At 48.9% G+C, this 12809-nt stretch overlaps 1 long non-coding RNA gene and 1 pseudogene across 1 annotated transcript; both read left to right on the top strand.

The window, feature by feature from the left end:
- The first annotated feature begins 321 nt into the window (after positions 1-321).
- Positions 322-11760, top strand: LOC125921050 (uncharacterized). The gene is made up of 4 exons (XR_007457286.1): positions 322-1036; positions 3778-3947; positions 7706-7831; positions 10541-11760. It is a non-coding gene; the product is annotated as an uncharacterized LOC125921050 (long non-coding RNA).
- Positions 11761-12035: 275 nt separating this feature from the next.
- On the top strand, positions 12036-12640 carry LOC125921584 (mitochondrial import receptor subunit TOM22 homolog; annotated as a pseudogene).
- Positions 12641-12809: the final 169 nt, after the last annotated feature.

Below are 12809 nucleotides of genomic sequence, written 5' to 3'. Positions count from 1 at the left end.
GAAACCCCCCCTCCCCGGGGCACGCCGAGGTCGCACGCCCCCCGGAGCGTGCGGGGTGGGGGCGCTCTCCCCCGCAGAGGCCAGGAGAGGTGGTGCCCGCCCACGCAGTCCGCCCAGCCTCCCTGAGGATGAGCGGCCGGCTTGCCCTTGCTCACCCACACCCGCACGCGCTGCTCGGCCGCCTCCGAGGGCCTGGCGCCGGAGAAAGGAGCCCGGGCTCCCGGGCACACGATGACCACCACCCCCCACCCCCCCGCCTCCAGCCCTGGCCGTGGGGCAGCGTGGGGGCAGCTCTCTGGCCCCGACTTGCGGAATGCAGAAGCGGGAAGCGGCGGCCGCCGCGGGAATGCTTCTGGGTGGAACGCGCCCCCGCTGGCGGCTGCCGGGACCCAGCAGCGTCCCGGGTGAAACCGACCCGGCCTCTCTGGCGCCGCTTCTGCGGCAAGGCCTGCAGAAAGACGCCGCGGCGCCTCTTTCCTCCCGGACCTTCTTCCCCTGCAAGCAGGTCATCTTAGCCTTAGCAGATCTCCACCCACATAGAACTCAGAAATTGTCATTTTGAAGGACAAAAGAAGTCTGTCCTAGAGATGTTTTGTTTAAACTGTCCCTCGTGTGCTGAAAAAGCGGCTCACCAGGCGTGGCGGGCCAAGTAAGGGGCTGCTAGGGGAATGAGCTGGAATGCGGGGAGGGTTGAGCTCCATCATTGACCGGTGTGCCAAGGCCCAAGGGACACCGGACTCTCCGTAATCACCCTCCCCCCACCCCCCCTTGGCCACAGCTCACCACGGGACCTCAAGGGACGCACTTGGGCAGCCCCGCCTGCCGGCGCCCTCGTCTCCAACCCTCTCCGCCCCGCCTGGCGCACTGCGTGGTTTGCTTAGTTTCCCGGACCTGGCAGAGCGGTGGCTGCGTTGAGGACGCACCGCACCCGTCCCGCGCCCTGTGGTCGGGGAGGCTCCAGGCCCACCCCCAGTGCAGGCCTCCGGGTGGGCGGACGCCGCCAGCGCCGCAGGTGCAGCCCAGACACAGCGCGCCGGTGAGTCGGCCGAGCAGCTCCAGAAGTGTTAATGGGGGTCAGGGAGGGAGGAAGGCAAGGCAGGGAGGAAGGACAGTTGCTTCCATTCTTACTTTTGCTAGCTGCCGAGAGACTAGCAGATGCTAGAGACTGGTGAGTCAGGCAGGGATTCCCACCTTATTGCGGGCGGTTTTCCCCAAACCCGGGTCTGCCGGCTCTGAGCACTGACGTGCCCCAACCTAGGGGAGACAGGAGGCTTTCAGTGACGCCTTCTCGGGAAGGGGAGGGGAGGAGAGACTGTGAGGATACTTTAGAGCACTAGCTTTGGACCTAGACAGAGGCGTAGGCTTGAATCCTTTCCTGGAACCGGCTGATGTTCCTGGGTGGTTCTGAGACTTTACTGAGCCTCACTTTCCTCATCTATAAAATGGGACTGTAATGCTACCTCCCAGGGTCCCTGGGAAGACGAACCCAAAAGACGCTGAGTGCTGAGCACTAACTCTGTGAAGCACAGATAGATGTGTGTTAATTCAGTGGAGAAGAATCTCCACAAGGTCGGGTCATGCCTGCCCTTTCACAGAGTGAGAGGATGGGCTCCTTGCCCAAGTGTCTCACAAGGGAGCACGGACAAGGGCAATAGCCTGTCGTCCACGATGCTACAGGCAAGGCTGTGGGCAAGGGCGAGCACCTGCTGCTCTGGTTGGTGGCTGTCTGGACCTTTGGGGTGTAAGGGGTAAACATACAATATGGCAAAGACACTTGCCCCTTTCCTTGAGGACATCCCTCACTGTTACTTCTAAATGTCATTCTTCACCTCAGGCTCTTTTGCCTCATAAAATTGGGAACCACTGTCAGAATTATTAACACCTAGAAAGTCCCCACTACAGAGGAGAGTTCCCATTTTGCAGATGGGAAGCATGAGGTCATGGATGGTTGATGACATATGCCAGTTAGTGGACATACCTTACTCTCTTCTACTCACCCTTATGTGTGTTCAATGCTGTGTGTTGCATTCTCTGTTGTTGTTGTTGTTACTGTTTATTTATTTTTGAGAGGCAGAGACAGAGCACCAGCAGGGGAGGGGCAGAGAGAGGGAGACACAGGATCTGAAACAGGCTCCAGGCTCTGAGCTGTCAGCACAGAGCCCGACGCGGGGCTCGGACTCACAAACCGCGAGATCATGACCTGAGCCGAAGTCAGACGCTTAACTGACTGAGCCACCCAGGTGCCCCGTCATTCTCTGTTAATCAAAGGATAAACACAGGCACATGTGGCCAACCAAGGGAAGGAAGAAGCCAGAGTCAGACTTTCCAATGCTTCCAGGGTGGGGTGCCCTGAAGGACTTACTGTGACCATCAGTGTTGATATGAGGATGAAATAAACACCTCACAGGCAAATGGATTCAGGAGAGCCACTGTCACCCTCTGCCCCTGGATGGACCTCAGAGTTTGGAACAAGATCTTGGCCTTAAGGGACATGGTCTTTGTGCATCATATTTGAAGATGCCTTTGGCTGTTGCCCAGGGGGCTCCTTCTCGAACACTCCTGGCCCTGTAGTCTTTAAAACCTCTTCCAAATGCCAGGTCTCCAGAAAGGGCCAAACCTTAGGATCACCCCCCTCTCCCTTAAAGCTGCGATCCAGGAGCTTTATCAGGAAGAAGTTTAAGTTTGAAGGTAGGGACGTCCCTTGCAACAAGCCACCACACAGTGGCTGTTCTTCTGAACCATGCTTGTTCACATCGGTGCCCCCAGAGCCAACACTGCTGTGCACACAGTGTACACGGTGTGGTGCCTGAGAGAGGTGGGGCACCAAGCGCCAGCCTGCCCTCTGACTCAGCGAGAAAGACGAGACAGGCTAGTGTCTCCACACCCCCTCCGCTGGCTGTCTGGCTGGCAGAGCGGGAGCCGGCTCCCTTTCGCCCCACTGCTGTGATCTCTTCCCTGGCTTCCCCCGCGCCCAGCGCAGTGGTTTCTGCTTCCCTGCACCCCTGCCACTGAGATGGTCTCTCCCTGCTGCCTGCCTTCACACATCCCCCGCACACACTTAGGATGCCCCTGTCTGTGGTTATTAGTGGCCACTCCCCCACCCCACAGTCAAAACTCCGTGGCCCCAGGCACTGTCCCTTTATTCTAGAACCTGCCTCTCCACTGCCCTTCTGGAGACAGTCACCCACCCACACCCACCCACACCCCTCTCCCCACCCAGCAAGACAGGTAGGATTTGAACCTCCACAGGGACAGCCCAGTGTGCACATGTGCACACACGAGCCGCCTCCTATCCTGATTGTGTTCAGGTGACTAGTGGCCACACCTGTGGTGTTGGCTCTGTCCCTAGAACACCTGGCCACAGGGACCAGTCTTCCAGCCTAGCCTCTGCCTGGGGAGTGGCACTTGGGTCTTTCTTGACAACTTCCCGCACTTGTTAAGTTCAATGCCCTGTTATGTTGTCACCTCCTCTAGGGATCTCCAACTCTGTCCTTGACCCTGTCACCACAGTAGGCCCATCAGGTGGATTCGAGGGGCTGAGATGGATAGAATGGATCCCAGACCTGGGGGATCTCAGCCAGGCAAGGCAGAGAAGCAATCAGACAGTGCCAGGGGTCAGTGCTATGAAGCACAGGGTTCTGGGGAAATAAGATTGGAGAGGGCTTCCCGGCACTTGAAGCAAAATGAAAAATGAAAGAAACCGCTGCCATGTTTGTTTATTCATGTTGTCTTCCCAACAGCTCTGAAGGAAGTACTATTGTTAACTTCATTTTACAGATTGATTGCTCTTTTGCCGTGAGCAAGTGACAGCAAGGATTTGAAACTGACCAAAGAGGGTCTTAACCTTCATATTATAAGCCAAGACGCTGGAGTGAGAAACAATGCAGGACAAAAGAGAGGACTACAGAAAAACGTAATGTTTCTGGAGTACCGAGTTCTGTGCAGAGGTGAGAGTGGGGACAGTGGGGACTGGAGAGCCTTGTAAGCTATAGTCAGGAATGTGGACTTGGTCCTGAGGGAGGTGAGGGGCTGACCCACCCAGAGAGTCATTACCCAGGAGATAAATGCATGTAGCTCACTGGCTGCACTTAGGAGGGAGGGTGCAGTTAGAGGAGGGAAAGCAGAGAGGTGGGTGCAGTCTACTCTAGATCTTGCTTCTTGATATTTTCCTTGTTATACATGCACAGAAAATGATTCCTTTTGTATGACACACCACGGTAAAATGGGAAGGGGCTGTTTGCAGCTAGAGGCAACCAACACAGGGGTTCCAGCCACCGGAAGTTCCTGTTCAGCCACCCCGGGGGGCTGAGGAGTCTCAGGCAGTATGTACCCCGGTCACAGCAGACCAGACCTGGGGAGAGGATGAGGAAATGATTAGGGGGCACCTGGCTGGCTCGGTTGGTAGAGCATGACACTTCTGATTGTGGGTTGTGAGTTCAGTGAGTTTGAGCCCCATGTTGGGTATAAAGGTGACTTAGAAAATAAAATCTTTGAAGAAAGAAAAAAATTCTTAGAAAGCAAAGTTAGTATCGCTTAGTGAAGGGGTGAAGAAGGAAGATGACCCCTGGATTTCTGGACTGAATAGTTGGACAAATGGTCATTCCCTCACTGCTGCAGGGGATATGGGGGCAGGACTGGTTAATGGGAAAGCGATGAGACGTTTGGCTGCCCTGGGTTTGAGGTGGGTGCAGAATGTCAAAAGGCAGTGACTCAGGGCTCTGGAGTCTAACAGGCTGGGTCCAACTCCTACCTTCATCAACCTACTAGTGGTGTTACCTTGGGCAAAAAACCAGATCTCTTTAAACCTGTTAATTCATCTATAAGATAGGTATAATAATAGGGTTTTAGAGTTGTTATTAAATGAGAATAAAATGAGATAATGTACAGTGCCTGGAACATAATAAGTATCTAAAAATGACAACACTATTTTTTTTATTTAAGTTTATTTATTTTGAGAGAGAGAGAGAGACGGAGCACATAGTGAGGGAGGGGCAGAGAGGGAGGGAGACAGGGAGAATCCCAAGTAGGCTCCACACTGCCAGCCCAGAGTCTGATGCAGGGCTCGAACCCATGAACCACAGGATCATGACCTGAGCCGAAGTCGAGAGCTGAACACTTAATGGACTGAGCCACCCAGACATCCTGGCAACACTATTACTGTTGTTATTATTATCAATAAATCTGAAGTTCAGAGAAGAAGCAATTTCAGAAGTCATCAAATGGGAATTGAAACCATGAGGATAAATGAGATAACCCAGAAAGAGTGTAGATGCTGAGAACAGTGAAGTTGAAGACCAGGAGCACTGACATTTCAGCGGTGGACAGAGGAAGAGGAGACTAAAAACAAATGGTCCAGAAGACAGAAGAAAGCCACCAGAGCCTGGTGCCTTGGAATCCACACGTAGCAGCCACATACAGTTGATCCTCTGTCTTACTTACTGTTTGCCAACAGAACCTGATGTTGTTGGGGGTAAGCACCATCTGGATTCTGTGTGCCTTGCAGGAGGCAGCCCAGAGCCCCAGCTCCAAACCAGGAAGTCAGTCCTCACTCATAATCCCACTGTGCTTGCCAGTGATTGGTTTATGAAGGTGTGTTTGATCCCTTTCTGGCCAATGAGACTTGGTGGAAAGTCTGTTGAGGGACTTCTGGAAAATATTTCTTTGATTTAAAAAGAAAAGATGCCCACAAAGACCAAAACCACGATGAGATACCACTTCATACTCACCAGGGCAACTAGAATCAAAAAGCCAGATAACACCAAGTGTTGGTCAGGATGTGGAGAATTCAGAACCCTGGTGGGAATTCAGAACCCTGGTGGGAATTCAGAACCCTGGCGGGAACGTAAAAAGGAATAGCCACTTGTAAAATAATCTTGCAGCTCCCCAATTAAACATAGAGTTCCCATATTACCCAGCCGTTCTACTCCTGGGTATATACCCAGGAAAATGAAAAAAAAATGATGTCCCACTGAAATTCATACACAAATATTTATAGCAGTGTTATTCATAATAGCCAAAATGTAGACACAACACAAATGTTCATCAATAGTGGAATGGATACCCAAAATGTGATACATCCATACAATGGAATAATATTTGGCTATAATAAAGAATAAGTACTGATCCAGGCTTTAACATGAATGAACTTTGAAAACATTATTTTAAGTGATAGAAGGCAGCCACAAAAGGCCACATACTGTATGCTTCTATTCATAATGGAAGTCCAGAATAGGGAAATCTATAGAGAAAAGGTGGTTTAGTTGCTTAGGGCTGAGGAGGTGGCAGCGAGATGGGAGATGATGAGTAAAGTGTATGCACTTTTTTTTTGAGGTGACCAAATGTTCTAAAATTGACAGGGGCACCTGTGTGGCTCAGTCAGTTGAGTGCCTGACTCTTGATCTCCTCTCAGGTCATGATCTCGCAGTTTGTGGGATCGAGCCCCATGTCAGGCTCTGTGCTGATAGCGAGGAGCCTACTTGGGATTCATATTCTCTCTCTCTCTCTCTCTCTCTCTCTCTCTCTCTCCCCCCCTCCCCCTCCTGCTCACACACACACACACACACTCTCTCTCAAAATAAATAAATAAACATTTAGAAAAAAATAAATAAAATCGATAAGGGTGATGGTCACACATATGTGTGAATATACTAAAAGCTATTGAATTGAACATTTTGAATGAGTTGTATGTTAATTATAACTCAAATTGTTGAAAAAGAAGCAACAAAAACAGTGGTACACAAAGAATACAGAATCTTCTCAATGTTGTCATGTCTGCATGGAATGGCTTGCTCTAACCATCTGTCTACCAGCATGAGGATGATGTGCACAGGAAGAAAGAGACAGAAATCATGAGAATTCCTGGGAACTGGCAAGGGAGCCCAGCGGCACCATGCTCTGGGGGTCTTGAGACCCACAGAGAGGGAGTGGGACCACTGGAACTGTTGAATTCAAGAACACGGTGCTGTGTTTGTGATGCCAGTGTTTGGCCATAGCCTGCCAGCACCCACGAAGCTGGCAAATTAACATGGAACACTACCTCAGAGAACTTAGCCATTGCCTTGACATTACTTGCCAGAGGACGGCCTTACTTACGGCAGGAGGATGGCCTTCGCTTGGCGTCCACTTCCCAGATACCTCCCATCTAATGACTTCTTTGCTCCTTATTCCTACTTGCATCTTGGATCTTCTTTTTTTTTTTTAAGTTTATTTATTTTATTTTGAAAGAAAGAGCAAGCACGAGTGAGGGAGGAACAGAGAGAGAGAGAGAGAGGAAGAGAGAGAGAGAGAGAGAGAGAGAGAGAGAGAGAGAATCCCAAGCAGGCTCTGCGCAGCGTCGATCCCAACATGGGGCTCGAACACATGAACTGACAGATCATGACCTGAGCTAACGTCAGACCCTAACCAAGCAAGCCACCCAGGTGCCCCGCCCACCCATCTCAGATATTCTATCTAGAATCATTTTTCCTTCTGCCTGGTATATATATGTAAACTTTGGAATTTCCTGAGGGTCTGCTTGTAAAGATCTTTCAGTTTTGATCTGCCAGAAAATATCTTTGTTTTGCCCATGTTCTTGAAAAAAAATTTTGGACATAGAAGATAGACTGGTAGTTATTTTCTTCTGTTTCCATTTATGTATGTATGTATGCTCTTGTGGGAGGGACGGTGGCGTGTGTCTGGGCCCTTTGACTGTTCCCTTTTCCTGCAGGGTGGACCTGATTGTGGTCTGGGGCCTAGGGACCAGAATGTCCAGAAGAAAGGTGACAAGGGGCCCTTCGACATGGAGGCAGTGGATGAAAGCAGAATGAGCTGTGTGGTCAAGATGGAAAAGCAGGTGAGCGTGGGAGGGTTTTGCTGGTGTGGCAGAGCTGGTGGACTGAGAGGCTCTGGAAGGCTGTGGGGACATGCATAAGGGGAGGGTGCACTTCTCTGAGCCATGGGCCAGAACACCTGCTGCCAAGGAGGCCTAAGCGGGGCCCAGGCTTCCCCCGCTGTTGGTGCACAGTTATTTTCTTTCAGCATATGAATATTCCCATCCTTGCCTAGAGCCACCTCTGATACCAAACGACCAGCATTCAGTATGGGAAATAGAAGCCAGCAGAAAAGGAATTTATACAGGTACTATAAGTCATTAGGTGCCCTGGAAGAATGGGCTATAGTTTGGGCCTCCAGGAAAGACTCTGTAAACACCCAGAAGTAACTCACTAGAGGTGCTGCCATTTGTGTGACAGTCCAGCAAGTGTTAAGGCTACCTTGGGACTCAGTCAAATTTAGTAACACAGCACTGTTGCTGAAAGTCAGGATGCCACCATAACCGCAGCTGTGTCTCCGTACCCACGAAGCTGGGGCTGGACACTGGGAAGCTGCTGCAGGAAAACTCCATGTCTCCATAATCTTGTTTGCCCAGAGAAGACAATGAAAATTGCAGATATATGGTCTGTCTCACATCTGCTCTCTGAATTCTTTTTTTTTTTTTTTAACTTTTCATTGCTTATTTATTCTTGAGAGAGAAAGAGAGAGTGAGCCAGGGAGGGGCAGAGAGAGGGAGACACAGAATCTGAAGCAGGCTTCAGGCTCTGAGCTGTCAGCACAGAGCCCGACATGGGGCTTGTCGTGGGGCTCGAACTCACAAGCTGTGGGATCATGACTTGAGGCAAAGTCAGATGCTTAACTGACTGAGCCACCCAGGTGCCCCTGCTCTCTAAATTCTTAAAACCTCATTCGCATAACCCAACTTGAAGGGAATCTACAAAATGAAGCCTTTTGCTTCCCAGCCTTTTATGGTGTAGGAAGGCACTCTAGAAGGAGATGGGAATTGTGAGGGATCCCTGTTGTCACATGACATGCAAGGTAGGGGCCTGAAGTGACCATTGGGTTTGACAATTAGAAAAGCAATGAGGCCCAGGAGAGGGCTGTGTCAGCACCGTGGTGGTGGGCAAAGCTAGACCATCCAGGGTACAGCGGCCAACAAGACGTGAGAAGCACGTTCAGTGAATGTGGATGGTTTAGGGAGTCCCGTACAGGGACATGGAGAGAGAGATGGTGGATGGAGGGCACATCAGCTCAGGGAAAGTTTTGGGAGGTTGTTTTTCTAGGAATGGCAGATAATCAGACACGCTTATGAGGAAGAGAAGGTGCCAGCTGAAGGGAACAGAGGGAGCAAGTAGATACAGAACGGATGGAGAGCTTGTGGCTGGTGGGTGAGGATGCTTATAACGTACAGCAAGACGCTCATGATATTTTGCTAAGTGACAAAAGCATATCCTCAAACAAACATTGTGTGATTCCTTTCCTGTTCCAAAGCATATTAGATACACCAAAATCCTCACTGAATTGTCAGACAGCCCTCATAGCGATAAACGCAATTAATTCCACTGTTCCAAGCCGCACCCCTGAGATGGAGCAGCCCAGCCAATGGCATAGGCTTGGGCAGAGCGTGTAGTAACTAGAGGGGCAGGATAAGAGAGGGATCAGGTGGGATGGTTAAAGCACATTTATACTCTTCAGGGCCACAGGCTGGCTTGTTCCATAGGCCTCATAGTCAAGTCATTATCCCAATGGTCCCATGATCGCCCTCCCTCCTGAACACGGAGGAACAGCCTGCCAACAGTTCTAGAACCAGCTTCAGAGGCCTGGGCATAGCATCAGCCCATCCCGTCCACCCGCAACAATTGTGGAGACACCCGGATTCCCCTTAGTAGTTTTGGGCCATATCCTAAAAGAGCCCGGATATGTTTGCAACACAGTCCTGTCACACTTCCTGTTTCCTCTCAGATAATGACCACACGATCCACTGACCAAGGCTGACCCCTAAGTACATGACTTCCTTGGAAATATCTTGACACAGCTTAAACTAACTTAGCTTTTCACAACCCTCATCTTACCTCTCAACATGGTTATTTCTTGTGCCCACCTCTCTGTCTATACATAAATATAAAATAATAATTTATATGTAATCTATCTTGTATTATTATTGTATGTGCATTACAATCTGGAATTGTACATTTTTAATCATCATTGGCCCCAGGTTTGGTTTTTTTTCTTTTGGAGGAGGTGGTGCTGAATCATGAGAATTCAGGCTGACAACCTATAAGAGGATAGGCTTGTGGTTACACATTCTCAGAGGAGATCCCGTACCTGAATTCAATTGGGATTAGACTCCAAGAAAGGCAGTTTTTCTTGCAGTCCTCTGTATTATCTACACAAAGTCGATTTTTTTCTTCAAATTTTAGAGACAGAGCATGAGCGGGGGAGAGGGGCAAAGGGAGTGAGAGAGAGAATTTTAAGCACGTCCCATGCTTAGTACAGAGCCCAATGTGGGGCTTGATCCCAAGACCCTGGGATCATGACCTGAACCAAAATCAAGAGTTGGTCACTTAACCTACTGAACCACCCAGGTGCCCCTACAAATTCAATTATAATAAATGTAATGATACACGAGAGCAGGGGCCTAGAGAGGTATTCAGGGCCTTGAAGCCAGATGTGGACTAAGGACATATACAAAACTGAGTGCTTATGAACATGGGTTTTTGTACTTTCTCAGGACTGGCAGGATAGAAGATAAAACCTGATGCCCACTCAAGAGAGAAGCTTAACAGGAGACTCGCTCAAAGCTGGGACTCCGGAGGACTACATTCTCCATATAAAGGTGACCCAGAAATAAACTATTCCTTCTGCAGAGGACTGGGATCCTGATGCTAATTGAATCGGAGTGTGGGTGGGCAAATCTCCCCTGAGAATATGTAACCACAAGCCTGCCTTCATATAGATTTTCAGCCTGGATTCACATGATTAGGTACCACTTCCCCTAAAAGGGAAACAAAACAAAACAAAACAAAACATCCTAGAGTCAATAATATGATCAGAATTGGTCCCAGACTTTTGATGCCCCCAGGTACCTGACAGAAGCAAGTGTAAATCCTTTTCAGTGGAATTCAGAAATTTGCCTTCATCCCTGGCCTCAAATAATTCCCACAGGTTATGTCCAAGGAAAATAAGCAGCCCCAAATAAAATAATTTGCCAAATATAGAGGTAAACAAGGCACTATGAGTAAGAACCAGCGGAAATGAGACAGCAGATTCAGACCCAAAAAAACTTTATATATTTTTTAAATGTTGATTTATTTTTGACAGAGAGAGAGAGAGAGAGAGAGAGAGAGAGAGAGCATGCAAGCAGGGGAGGGATGGAGAAAAAGGGACACAGAGGATCTGAAGCAGGGTCCACGCTGCTTCAGAGCCTGACACGGGCTGGAACTCAGGAACCCTGAGATCACAACTTGAGCTGAAGTCAGTCACTTAACTGACTGAGCCACCCAGGCGTGCCCTCCTCCCACCAAACAAACAAACAAACAAACAAAAAAACAACCTTTAGATGCTGGAATTATCAGATCTAGCATACTCAAATAAGCATGTTTAATGTAATAGAATAAATAAGAGAGGCTTGAAAATATGACAAAAGAGCAAGCAAATGTGGAAAAAAAAAACTCAGAGGAAAGAAAAATAAAAAATTGAAATGTAAAACTCAGTAGATAGGTTTAAAGCTGGTTAAATATAGTTGAAAGGATGATTAGGGATGTGGAGGATAGAACAGAAGAAATTATTTGAAATATAGCCCAGAGAGACAAAGATAGGGAAAATATAAAATAGAAGTTAAAATTACATAGAAGATAGACCAACAAGGTCTATCATACATTTAATCATAATTCCAGAGGGAGAATAAATAAAAAAGAGAGAAGAGGAAATGTTTGAAAAAAAAATAATGGAAGAGTATTTTTCCCCCAAGTTTGTTTGTATGTATGTATGTATGTATGTATGTATTTTTGAGAGAGAGAGGGCATGAGGGAGTGAGAGGCAGAGAGAGAGAGGGAGAGAGAGAATCCTACACAGGCTCTCACTGTCAGCACAGAGCCTGAAGCGGGGCTCGAGGTCACTTGATGCGGGGCTCGAACTCACAAACCATGAGATTATGACCTTAGCCGAAGTCGGACGCTTAACCAACTGAGCCACCCAAGCGCCCCAGGGAAGATTAGTTTCTATAGATGGGAAAGGACCCAATCCATACAGTCAGGAAGCCAATAAAGTTTCCAAATATGCTAAAGAGAAATGTACACCCAGAATCATCGCAGTGAAACCACAGAACATAGCATGTTAAATATTATAATTTTGCCACCACTGGCAGTCCTGGGGTGCCCCTGTCCCTGGATGAACTGCTTCTGAAAGGCAATGCCGAGAAGACACGAGGAGCTGGAGGAGGAAGGCAAAGAGGAGCTGGATGAGACCCTGTCAGAGACACTGTGGGGTCTGACAGAGGTGGTCCCAGAGAGGGTCCGGTCCATGGCTGGCGCCACTTTTCATCACTCCCTCTTTGGGGCTCAAAAAATGTGCAGGTTTTCCAGGCCAGCCTTCATGATCCTGGTGCTTCCTGTTGTCTTCGAGATTGAGAAGTTGCGAATGGAGCAGCAGCAACACCCACAGCGACGGCAGATACTTGTAGGGCCTAACGCAGGTTCTCAGGGGGCTTGCCAGGGCTCTACCTTCATTTCCTGGAAAGCTCTATATTGTTCCTGCTATCTGGCTTCTCTTGCTGGACAAGTTTGAAAATGCAGTAGTGTTTGAACTGCTGATTATTTGGATTATTAGTTAAAAAAAATTTTTAATGTTTATTTTTGAGAGAGAGACAGAGTGTGAGCAGGGGAGGGGCAGAGAGAGAGGGAGACGCAGAATCCGAAGCAGGCTCCAAGCTCTGAGCTGTCAGCACAGAGCCCAACATAGGACTCGAACTTACAAACCATGAGATCATGACCTGAGCCGAA

The sequence above is a fragment of the Panthera uncia genome, chromosome C2 (assembly GCF_023721935.1).
Source record: "Panthera uncia isolate 11264 chromosome C2, Puncia_PCG_1.0, whole genome shotgun sequence".
NCBI lineage: Eukaryota > Metazoa > Chordata > Mammalia > Carnivora > Felidae > Panthera > Panthera uncia.
The sequence above is the reverse complement of the archived record's forward strand: the minus strand, read 5'-3'. Positions and strand labels throughout refer to the sequence as shown.